Below are 13,621 nucleotides of genomic sequence, written 5' to 3' on the forward strand. Positions count from 1 at the left end.
GAGTCTAATCATGAATTTAGAGGCTACTCAGACTGTCTATTTGCTCTCGGGCCACCTGAGCAAGTACAGCACAGCTCACTTTGGTGATAGTGCATATCAATTAAAAACTGAAAAATATGCTGTATAGTATTGTTGCTAATGCTGCATGAAATGTTTCTAATTGATTCTAAATCAAAATATGCTGTCCAGGTTTACAAAAAAGCAATACTAGTACATTCAACTTTTTATTAAGCCACTCTGACCTAGAATTACTTTGAACTCACTGTGCTATCTTTAATTTGGAGAAAACAAATTGCCAACATTTTTGTCACCAAACTGCATTAACCTGAGCAATATTCAAACAGCAATGTTCACAATATGACCAGTGCTGATCTAGTCATTACATCTGTTTGGTTTAGCTCAAATGTTTTGATAATTATACCAGCTCCCAGAGTCATTGTTAACTACTCTATACCATGTTCAAGGTTTGTACAAATTACCTCAGGAGCAGTGTAGCTGGAATGTTTCATACCTGCTGTTCAATATTTCCCTCTCTATTGTTTAAAGATCAGAAGATCAAAAGAGACCTTTAATTCATCAGGTCAGCAGAAGGAAGACAGGGAATTTTCCCCAATAGAATCATCCTACCAAAGGCTTCCTCCTCAATGGGTAACCATCAAGGAAACCATTAAGAACAAACTTGAATAATTAAAGTATTATGGCAGATAACACAAACAGCATAATGAAAATCAATCCATTTTTCCCATTTTCAGACCTTTTAACAAAACATGACCTGCCAGATGCCTTGTTCCCTGTACTGTCCTCCAAGCAGCAAGCATAGCCCAGTTATCGGGTGGAAGCCCTGTGTTAGTCCAGAGACACATGGGTGGTATCTCACATTCACATGCATTACAGCTGAATGGATTGAACTGCAGTTTTCACTGCAGTCAAGCAGGAGAGCAGACCCAAACCATTCAGCTACTGCACATAAATCTCTTTGTCTCCACAGTCTTCAGAACAAGCCTTCATCAAAGCCAGCATAGCGACCACAGACTGGCAAAACCACACCAGGTTATCTTAGCCTGGGCTGCTGCAGGGGCCAGCAGGACTACAGAGGTCAGCACAAGCTGCACAGCCCTCTCTGAGCTCTGCTTCCCAGCAGCTCCCACACACTACTCTGAAGTCCCTGGACATCCCTCTGCCAAGCAGCCCTGCAGCTGAGGGAATACCTGCAAAGCTAAAGTGGAAATATCATCTTTCCACATGCCTAGTAGCTAAAAAGGAAAATGCAGAAGAAAATGTTGTTCTGAATGAAAGATATTAAGAGATATAAGGAAGTCTGGGGCAGCTTATTCTACAAGGTTCCCTCTGAGTATCAAATAGCATTAAAATTTCATAGGTGTTTTCTACAAATTCCCAAACTTCAGTTTCAGTTTTCCCCTCTCTAGCAAATTGACCAATCTGGTCTCTTTATGACAAGGCTACGCACTTAGTAGGTGAGGGAAAGGTGATGGATGTGTATGCCTAGACCTAGTAAAGACTTTTACACCATTCCCCATGTCATGTTCTCCAGGAGAAACTGTCTTCCCTCAGTGTGGACAGGTGTATGCTTTGCTGGGTTAAAAACAGCTGACTGGAAGGTCAGGCCCAGAGGGTAGTGGTGAATGGAGCTACATCCAGTTGGCAGATGGCCACTAGTGGTGTTCCCCAGGGCTCAGTGCTGGGACCAGGTCTCTTTAATGATGTTTACTGATGACCTGGACATGTGGATTGAGCGTACCCTCAGCAAGGTCACAGATGATAACTAGTTGATCTGCTGGAAGGTAGTAAAGCCCTGAAAAAGCACCTGGACAGGCTGGATTGATCAACTGCAGCTGGCTGGATGAGATTGAACAAGCTAAAATGCAGAGTCTCACACTGGGACTTGACAACCTCATTTGGGGCTACAGGCTGGGGCAAGAGTGGCTGGAAAACTGCCCAGTGGAAAAGGATCTGAGAGGTTCAGTTGACAATCACCAGGACATCAGCTAGCATATACACAGGTGTCCAAGAAAGCCAAGAGCATCCCAGCTTGTATCAGCAATAGTGTGGCCAGCAGGGCCAGGGCAGTGACTGTCCCCCTGCACTTGGCACGGGTGAGGTCACACCTTGAGCCCTGTGCTGAGTTTCGGATGCCTCACAACAAGAAAAACATCGAGGTGCTGGAGCACCTGTCCAGAGAAGGACAACAGAGATGGGGAAGGGTCTGGAGCACAAACCTCTCCACACTCTCTATACAAATATCTCAAGGGAGGTTATGATGAGGTGGGAATCAGGTTCTTCTTCCAAGCAGAAAGTGACAGTACAAGAAGAAATGGCCTCAAGTTGCACTAGGGGAGGTTTAGACTGGATGGAAAATTTCTTCATCAAAATGGTTGTCAAGCTCTGGAACAGGCTGCCCAGAGAAATGGCTGAGTCTTCATCCCTGGAGGTATGTAAAATTTTTGTTGGTGTGTCACTTAGAGGCATGTTTTAGTGGTGCAGCGTTAGGTGTGCAGGTGGACTTGATGATCTGAAAGGTGTTCTTCAACCTAAATGATTCTATGATTTTTTTCTTATAAAAAATACAAAGGCATTAATAAATACTAAAAAAAGGTCATTAAAAATTGATTCATAATCCAGTTCAATAAGTTAAAAAACATTTCTAGTGGCTTCCAGATTTTTCACCAAATGAATTCAGAGACATTGGAAACACCTCACTGCATTTGAAAAGGACTAATTATTAAATATCATTATTTTATATGGCCTAAGATTTGTTAAAAATCCTGCATTGAATATTGAAAATCTATTATACAAAATTTTTGAAATGACAGAGTAGAAAAGCATGCATAATACTGCAATAAAAATATGCCTATCATCCAAAGACTTCAAGGGCTTCTCATGGCTGCTTGGATTTTCACAGCAGTGAATCATTTGCATTCTCCAAAACCAAAAGCAGAAGATTTTCCCTTTGCAGCTAAGAGCTCTGACAGGTATAATTTAATCACACCACCCAGCCTGTGACACACAGCAGAGCAAATCTGACCATGTCCAGTACAGAAATGTTCATCATGACCAGCCAGCGTTCAGGCTGAATGAAACTTCAGATGGAAAATACAATTCCCTAATGGAACTATTTCAAATACGAAGGAGAGAGGCATTGTAAGAGAGCATATAAATTTCACAGCTTCTTTCTCCTTCAGATAAGCACATTTTCTTTCAAGCAATGATGGTCCAAGTAATTTAACAGTTAATATAAAAGTAATGTTCTTTGAATCAAAGTTATGGCAAATATAACTGTTTCTTCATCCTCTGATATGGTCAGCAACGAGAACAGTAGTGCCTTTAGGAAACGTGAGCATAGCAAATCGGAGGATGATAATAGCAAAGACAGTGTTACCATAAAGCCACACAACAGTTTCAACTTGATGGTTTCCATTTGCTCAATACATAAGTCAATTAAATTGATTTTACTGGAGTCAGGGAATATTAATAATTGTCATCTTAGAAGAATAGCACTGTGCAGATAACACCAATACAATGTGGCTGCGCCTAGCAATTAAACGCCATCTCATAACAGCTCACATTGTTATATGCTCTTCTAGTTTGTTCTTAAGGTTTCATAATTTAATCCAATTTTTGAATTTTCTCTCCTTCTTAAAGCAAAATACTGTGTCAATACAGTTCTCTGAAAACAAAAAACTTTCAATGACTTCAAAGTCATCAGTGTATTTCTTAATCTCTGACTTTTATCATGATGAGAAAAGTCTTCTATCAAAATATATCAATGAGAAAATCAATTATTCAAAAAATTACTTGCAGCTTCGTAAGCTGAGAATCACCAATGTGCATTTTACTCTGGAGACATCTCAAGAGGGCAAAAAAGTGCATCATTTTCCCTGTTACCTGAAAAAATATCATTACATCAAGAGATCAGAGTTAAATGTTGGCAAAATACCTTCAGAACTTACTGGGATAGCTTCCCTGGGACAGGTGAAGCCCCAAATCACATGATTTGCAGTGTTCACCCTTGGAATAAAAGGGGTATACCTCAAGTTTTCCCAGTCAAGAGATAAAAGGGAAGCAAAATCCCAGTCCCTTGTGGAGATCTAGACACTGTGGTATTTGATACAGCAGGGGCTTAGTAAGACAGTCAAAATTTTGCAGCAGAAAGGATTGCTGCTATTAACAAAGGGTATTTGAAAAGCGTAAGGTTAAATGTTTGCTTGTTTTCAGAGCAAGACAAATTCCCTAGCGCAGCTTCTACTGTGGTCAGTTTAGTGCAATAAAATTACAGACTGGTTATCAGCAGATTTCTTTCATACATGCACTGACTCTTAAACAGAAGAAACTACATGTTTAAGAACATAAGATAGAAATGCCATGGGCTTTGTAAAAGACATTTTATCTGTGAAAATCTTCCCTCTGGTCACAAAGCATGTAAGCTGTGGCTACTGAAATTTTACCTAGAGCTAACAGGGAATTTTTCTAAACTCAGCAATGTACCAGCTTCAGTTTGATCAGATTATCTGAATTTTATTAGCTTCTTGGGAAGGCATATGGTCTTTGTGCACTGCTACTGTTCTCTGAAGTTCAATGAACAGTGACACAGGTTGTATTTCCTGCTGATACAGAGAAGAACTTCCAAAAATGCCAGTAAAATTTTCATAAAGTGCACATCTCAGTGAACCATTTTAACAAGTGAAAAATTGAAAAAGAAAATAATAATTAGTAGCTTCTTCGGTGAGAAACCACCAAAATTGTTGTTACCACCCACACATGGCATCTGTGATATCAGAGAATCCAAGAATTACATATGCAGCAGAAAGAAATCTTGCAGCACTTCAGCACCAAGACAAAATAGTCATCCTGACTAATACATGTAGATTTTTTCATGTCAATCTATCATTGAAATTACTCTTGAATTGTTAACAAATCAATCTTTCCAACAATGTAGGTATCATCTTTGCTAAATAAACACTAAATTTATATCTAACATGGGAATTTTCATTCTACCTCTTGCAGGAGATTTAAGGCATCCACATCATTAATGATTCATAAACTTTCCCTCAGATTTCACTCCTGCTGTTAAAGATTCTTTTTTAAATTAGTTCTTCTGTGAGAGATATCTATGCGTCACTTCAAAGAGACATTTTTGCATGGCACTGTCAGCATATTGGGAAAATATTTTAAATATTTAAGAGATTATTACTAATGCAACAATGAACATCAGAGTAATAAATGAAGAAATACAGCATTGGATCCAAAGCCTATTTTTGCATTATTAGAAAGAAACTCCAGTCCATGCATTCCTGATACTTTCAGATGTTCTAGACCCAGTTTTATAGAATTTATTACATACCTTTAGTTTTAAAAAGACTGGAATTCTTACATACTTCTGGTCTCAGCATCTTTACACCACAGCTCTCCTGAGGAAATGGGAAACTGAAAGATAAAACAAACTCCAAGTTCTTTGCAGAGTAGAGCAGAACTTCAGAAATTTAGTTTAAGAACCTGCTCCACTCATGTTACATAGCCATGAGCAAGCCAGGTAGCTTCCATGTACCAGCCCTTACTCTGATGAGTTTAAAAGCTGAGAAAATGGAGACTATGTCAACAATACCAGCAGGAAGATAAATACAGGGCAAGCACTGCCCAAGAAAAGTATTAGTACCAAATCAACAACTGAATCTCCATGGAAGAGCTTCTTAAAAAGCTCTAATTAAAAAAAAAAAAACTAGATATCACTCCTTTTTTTAAGATCTCTGGAAACCAGATAATCAGAAAATTAAGAATACAAAATAACGATTTTAACCAGTAGTAGCTTCAACCTAGAAGAACAACACTGTAATTACTTCAAGTTAGGAGGTATACACCTGGAACATTTTTAGTCTTAAACTGTTATTTTACTGTGTATGAGAGAAAATTAAATTTAGCATTATTACAGAGAGATGCTCTGGAGGAGAACATTAAAGTTTGAGCCCCCCAAGGAAAGCTTTCTATCTGACTGAACTGTCAGAATGGAGTTAATGTTCCCCTACAAATCTCTAAACAACATTCTATAGCAGTGCTCATGAGTTCTTTCTGTCTGGCTGGATTTTTAATTAAACAAAAGTTTCCAAGGATCTTCTTATCAGAGCCTGTTCTTCTGGTTCTGTGCAATGATTGATTAGCATCCCTTCACTCTTACTTTGTAACAGTACTAGCAATCAATGAAAGCAATTATGCTTATAATAGAGTACACATAGAAACACAAGACTTGATGACCCTTTAAAACTTCAATTATCCCAGTAGCTAAATAATATTGCTAAAACAATCCATCTATATTAATGATTTATACCGCTGGCCAGTCTTACTGTGCTTTACCACTTGCTGCACTAATTAGACAAGGTTACCTAGAGTTTCTGGCTTTTCACACGTTTTTGGATAACAAAACATTGCCCTCATGGGTTTTTGGTGGGCAACAATCAGTAGCATTGTGCCTGTCACTGTGTTTTTATCAGAACGTTATTTCAATTTTTAGCCATAAATAATACCATGAAAGCAATATTGATATTTCAATTGCACAAGAAACAAGCACCATTTCTGGACAAGAAACACATTTTCCATCATCATTTAATTGTTAGGAAGTGGTTACACAGAAGGCAGCACTGAAATGTGTGTTCAGATGAAAGACCTGTGTCTACATTCATGGTGGGTTTTACCACATGGATCTCAAAAGTTTATGCAGTGTATTTGGTGCTTTCCATATATCATGAAGACTGTGAGAAGCACATAGCAGAGGCACATAACTTCATGCAGACACAAGATCTGTGCCTGAAATAACTAAAACTTTGGCTTCATTTGCCTACCCTGCTTCTCTCCAGCTCTCTCCCCATGCCTTGAATGCCCAGACGAGCTCCCAGATTGCCAAACAGATGAATCAGAATGGGTTTTAACTGGCAGCCTCAAAATTGCCATCTGAGATTATCAGGACTCTTTATATATATTTGAATACCACTCCAAGCATCAAAGAAGGAATTGGCAGTTTCAACATGCAGGGTACACACAAAGTTAGTGTATTAATTAATTCCAATCTACGTAGCAATGCCTGTTAATCAAATTAAAATTTCAATTGTATATATTAGCATATTCCGTCATGACCACCAAAAAAGGCATAAAAGTAGATTGTTTAAAGGTGCATTGCTGCTTGCAATTAAAGAGTGGTAATACAGTGGTTTTGATGAGCAAACTAAGCCTTTTATACAGCACTGAGTTTACGAAGTATTGATAACATCCATGCCCATCTTTTTATCAGCTGAATTTCACTAAATGATAATTGCAGAAGTGTCACCTGAGAAGTTTAGAACTGATGTCTCTCAAAGTGCTTTGTAGTGCCATAATGACTTCAGTTACTTGACACAACATTAGCCTTGCTCCAAAATATCCCTTAAAATGCATGTAAAGGCTAAAACTTAAAAGGCATGTAAAGGCAGGTAAGAAGTATTAGTAGAAAATTGAGAAGTACCAGAAGGTCCTCTCTGGTAACAGAACAAAGGGGCCAAGAATCTCTGAGTGGTTTGAAGACATAATTTTCTTCAGTCCATTATCAGCCCTGTGCAAATCTGCTAGAACTTACAATATTTTGTTGTCTGCTTTTAATTGCCCTTCATACAACAACTCTAAGTCAATCAAATCAGTGACTACACCATCAAAGTGCAGACTGGTTCTTTCAGGAATTCCTTAAAAATAAGTGAAAGTAACATAATGTAGCATGCCTTTTGGTTGCCTCTGTCAATCACTTCACAACCCAGTGACAGAGTGCTCCATAAAATAGACATGTTAAGCCTCTTGGAGTAGAGAGCACAGAAAAGATATATAGAGACAAATTATTTTCACAATGGCTAAATTTGTATGTAAAGCAGGCTTTGCACCTACCACCTAGAAGTGTTTCAAAATCCAGGACCCCACTGTGGCTTTCATTTTTGGTCTCTTCTGAGGGGGAAAGAGCAAACTGTGTGGGAGTACTGTTAGCTTGGTATGGGTTAAATGTCTCCATTTTCATCTACTTAAAATAGTATTTTAACAGTCCCCAAACCCAATGTTTCACGTAATTTTTATACTGGCTACAAAATCTCAGAAACCATGAAAGCTTCTGACAGACTTATGAAATTCTGAGAAGGCACTTTACAAAAATTACTGTCTAACTGGGTGTAGCAATACATTTACTATTGAAGCTTAGAGCTGAAATAAAAATAAAGTGCATTACAATCAGGGGAGTCCAAAGCTGTTATAGGAGAACTGTTACATGAAGAGATATGAAGATACATCACAGCCTCTGGTGTTCAAACCACTGTGAAAAAAAATTTCCTTACGTCTCCAAGACCTTCACTAGAAAGATTCCCTGTGTGCTGCAGTCTCTCCGTCTACTTTAGTACGACTGTCTACTATGGTTACAGAAACTGCCATAAATAAATGAAAATTCCTTCATTAATTGTAGTCCTGCTAGGAAATAGCAAGAGGCCCTCACATGATCTCACATCACCAAGCAGGGATTTGATTAACTGAGCGTTTGTCCTCTGATGAGTGGTTTCAGCAGCTCTTTTTGGAATACTGGAAAATTAAATGAAAGCATGCCATTCTGACTGTAAATTGGTATCTCCTAACAAAATAAGGTATTCCGATAATAAACAGCACTAGCCTCAGAGTCTGACAATGAAAACTACTGAAATTGCAGGCTTATTAAGTGGTCTGGAATTAATCAACACACTTGAAGTTGCAAAAGGCATGCAGATACATATATATTTTTTGAAAACAGAACAAAATCTCACACTAACCTTGAATGACCACAAATGTTTTATTTTCCTCCAGATATGAGCCAGATCAGTTACCAGAAGAATTTTGTAAAGTGAAACTGGACCTTAGTCAGTGTTGACCATTGGCAGCCTCAGAGATAGATGATTTCTGGGCATTCACTTAAGCCATCTGAATCAGTGTTGTGCATCGCAGACCACACAGGGAACAATTCTCCACCTGTTAAAGCCTTATTTAATTCAGAAAAAGAAAAATGACAAGTGATTTTGTTCTGTTTTCCTCCTTCTTTTCTACATTTACAATTTTGCTTGTTGTCCTTCATCACACATGTAAAAACAGACTGAAAAAATAATCAGAAATTCATCTAAAATATCTTTTGAGCTAGGAAAGTTGTATTTTTCCTGATACAGTCCTCAGGTGGACTCATTTTGCCTTCACAAAAAAAGAAACACCTAAAAACCCACATGTATTACATTCAGTCAGAAACTCTGCTACCTTTTATCATAATTTAATAGGATTACAAGGCTCTCAGCACCAGAGCTATTATAAGCTCAGATAAGGTTACAGCAGATAACCATTGCATTTCCCATTGTTCGTGAAAATCAGGCTGAGATTCATGCAGCAGAAGGCTGAACTGTGCAGAGCACAGACCAGCTCTGGGCAGAAGAGAAGCAGACACTGGGGAGCTGGGAATAGAAAGGTCAGGCAGCTTCACAAGCCTCATGGTCTTCACCTCAATGGAGAGACTACGAGTGAAGAAAAACACACAAAGAGCACTGTAAGAGGAAAAATACTTGTGTACTGCTTTGAAATCTAACCTAGGCACATTGATTGAAAGAGACAGCAACTCAATTTCTATTTTCTATGTGTACTTGCTGTCCTAATAATTTTGGAAACACTAGCCAGATTGTGGACTAGTAGTTCGACTCTAGTATGAGATGAGTATGGTTCCTTTCTTTTTCTTTGTAAATGTGAAGGAACAGGAGACTACTTGGTTAGAGAATGCAACAAAACCTCAACAACTCACTACAATTGTTATTTTAGCATTTACAGTAACATACCTTTTTTGTGTGGGCTGCAGTTAGGAACACAGACTGAGATAGGAACACAAACTTATGTCTACTCATTCCCTTTTATTTCCTTAGTTCATGGTAGCGCTGGAATCATAACTGTAAGACTTTTATGGGAGCTTCACTTGTCATGACATTGAGTGAGATCCAGATGAAATCTAGATTACCACAATGGGCTCTTCTTTCCCATTCCAAATTCAAATCTTCACGAACTACTGACTACTACGTTAACCTATGTTCATACTTCTTCTGACATGCCTTCACAAGACAACCGGCAAAATGCAAGAGCACAGGCAGGAAAAGGGAAAGAGGAAGAACTGGTTAAAAAGAAATGACAAATTCCATACACCAACTTGCTGATATTTTTAAAAACTCTTTTATGAGTGTATGAGACTATATGCTTCTATAACTAGAAATTCAGAAACATTTAATATTAACCTAAATGATATATTTATTCAAATGTGGGTATTCTCAATTGTTCTTTCAACTTCTGTGATTTTTTATTCCAGTGGAAAAAAAGCACTTGACATCATCAGGACAAATGTAGCATAGGGAAATGTAAGGAAATTAGTATTCTAAAATGGCTCTTAGAAAGATGCACACCATTACACCACATAATTCAGACAATTTTGCATATTATTATACCTTGCTTGATTCTATCTTTGAGACACAGTGACCTTTCAATATGTGATTTAAGTTAGCAGACAATGGGAACTTTGATAGTATTTACTGAGAGACACAAACAGATGCACCTCTCGGAGCTCAGCCTGCCCACTCATCTAAGATCTTATCATGCCAGTTCAGTGAACTGATTTTTAGACAAATGAAACATTTGAATTGTATCATGAGGGTACTATTGAAATCATATAAATGAAACCACATTCATAGTCTACTTTATTTTTCCTAATTGACTTCATTTCTGCTGATGTCCGGTAATTTTTAGGTCAGTCTGCTGAAGAAACAGCCAAGGGCCTAAAAGACAAAATTTCTTATTCAGATGAATTGTGGAGAACTCATGCTCACGCAAGTAGGAAGGTATCTGCACCAGCTGAAGTAGAATTAAAAACTCCATAGCAGGAATATGGAGATATTATTATTTCCTTTTCTCCTGGCTTAAGCAAGATCTTTGCTCATGCTAGGAGGCTACGTTATGTGAAAACAAAGTCATCACCTTCTGAATGCTACTCTGCCCCGAGGCATTGTGGAAGGAAAAAGAAGACATAACTTCAGCAACATTAACTTCTGTTGGGGTACATTGCATTAGATTAGAGAGTCTTTTCCTTAAAAAAAAAATATACTAAACTATTTTAAAATATGCCTGTTTATCCAACTTTCCTTTAAAAAAAAAATACTAAACTATTTTAAAACTGCCTGTTTATCCAACTTAGAATACTTTATTTATGATATCACTGAATCCTTCAGTTTCATAAAGCTTTTTAATTTAACAAAGTAACTGCTGACTGATAAAGAACCTTTTACAGGGAATGCTGCCCAATGAACCAGAATACAAATAACCATTAGGAGTGAGCTCCTGTAATGGGGGGTGGGAATAATCCTTAGAGGAGACAACATCCAGGTTCCTCTGCCTGAAGTTGCTCAAGTATACCACTACATCACACCTCTGCTCCTCCCCACTTTTACTTATTTTAGTATTCTAGAATATAAATGCACTTGTCAACTTTTAAAGAGGTGTTAACTGTAATTATTGGTGGTAGCTGGAAGGTGTATTGAACTCCTCTGAAACAAACTAGTAAGAACAATTCCACTGACTAGAAAGCATAAACTTTCCCCATCCATTATTACTTTAATTGGAAAACCCATAAATGACTGAAGAGGACACATGTCAGTGGAATCACAATTTACTTTTTGGAGAATTGCAAGCCAGCAGGAAGATTGTAATGAGTGTAAGGAGAAAGGAAAAGAGAAATACAATGATACTATGCCATGTGTAGCAGTTACTCAGTTATTCTAGAAAGATGAACAACTGAATTCTTTTGTTAGTGTCATGAAACCTGATGTCCAGACTTTACGTTCACATCCAGGCATCACTTTTTTCACACTATTAATCAAAACACTGTAAGGCACATATGGCAATTCAGGACAGAAAATCTTCTACTCTACATTAAAGTGATTATATGCACTGCTAAGAATCTTACTGCTAAAATGCTTGCAAAAGCCTCCTTATTTTCTACTAAATTTTGCAGTCTCACTGAAGTGTTATCTGAGCTGCTTGGTAAACAAGTGTGGCTTTGCAATCCAAGGCACTCATTGCTGACAAAGAAAGAATATTCAAAGAAGCAGCTACCTTGAAAGGAAAGGATGTTTTGCCGTTGCACATCTTCAGACAAAAGAGACATTGGAAGGTTTGAATACCCAATACCCTGAAGCAGGAAGGCTGTTCTAGATGAAAGCAGCTGACAATCAGCCACTCTCGAACCACCACCTTCCAAACTGGCCAACATTTCTGTCCATGTATTCTCATAAAAATACTGAGTTTACTACTTGTTCTTGAGAATACTCCTAAAAGCCAGTAAATATTAACAGAAGTTTTCCAAGTACTAGGAAGAAAACAAAAGCCAAAACTTCCAAACCACATCACGTATATTTTCAACACAGCAAACTGACCTTATCTGCAGCAGTAAGCAAGTCAAGTTACTAACTAAAATCAGCTAACTAGAACATTCTTAGGGTAAACACATTGGACTAGAAATAAAATCAACATGCCAAAATAATCAACAGTGGCTATTGAGGCCACAAAACATTGAAATAATTAAACACCTGAGTTATACTCCTAAAAAGAGTCTATCACAATCCTGAAAGGTGTGCTCAGGTAGCCTGGGTATGGGAAGCAAAAGGAAGAACAGGACTTTCTGTTCCACTCAAGGTTAACATCTGCAACCAGTTCACTGTGTGGGACAAAGCTGAAGCCAGATTAAAGATTTTCTGTCCAGCTGAAACTATGCAGGGTAGAAATTACAAGAGAAGCTATAAATCTTTCATTCTCAACCAACACATACCAAGATATTTAATAAAATTATGTTCTTTAGTAATCTCCAACCTCTTAAACTGCAACAGATTTCAGTATTACCAGTTTCTCCCATCTGAATATTTTTGCTTCTCACTTAAATAGAGGAAAGAAAAAATGCTTAGTAACACTCTGTTCATTCATTGTGAAGCAGTACTTTCAGATTTCAGACTGTTTATGGGGTTGAGGGGGGGGAAAAAAAAACCCCACTTGTTGAGAATTACCAAGACAATGTAACTTACAACAAATACCATACTCTTATATGGATGTACTGGTAATTGCTTTCCTAGTCTCACAGTTAGTTACTCACAGTTCCTTTTTCTTTAATACACATAGTTTTATGGCAGTATATATAGATTTATAGGCAGGAAATATGTATATAAAAAACCAGGAGTTTTGGTGTACCAGGTTCATGCATAAAATTACAAAGCTGAAATCAATCTCTCTTTCTCATGCAATTTCTTCAGAGAAACTAAGAGGAGATCCCTTTACCTATTTGACACAAACCTGCTTGATAAATAGAAGCTGGGCAGTACAGGCAATTATTAAGTCATATTACATATGAAAATGACTGCTATGAAAAAAGTAAATGGTAAGTGGTAGAGACATTTCTTCCATATTTTCTACTTGTTGGCCTCTTTAAGATGGCAAACTTCTTATCTGTTCTGTTTCCCATCTATTCATGATGTGAATTACATGAGATACTTGTTGACATACTTTATGTTTCTCCACTTGA

This window comes from Serinus canaria, chromosome Z (assembly GCF_022539315.1).
Source record: "Serinus canaria isolate serCan28SL12 chromosome Z, serCan2020, whole genome shotgun sequence".
Classification (NCBI taxonomy): Eukaryota; Metazoa; Chordata; class Aves; order Passeriformes; family Fringillidae; genus Serinus; species Serinus canaria.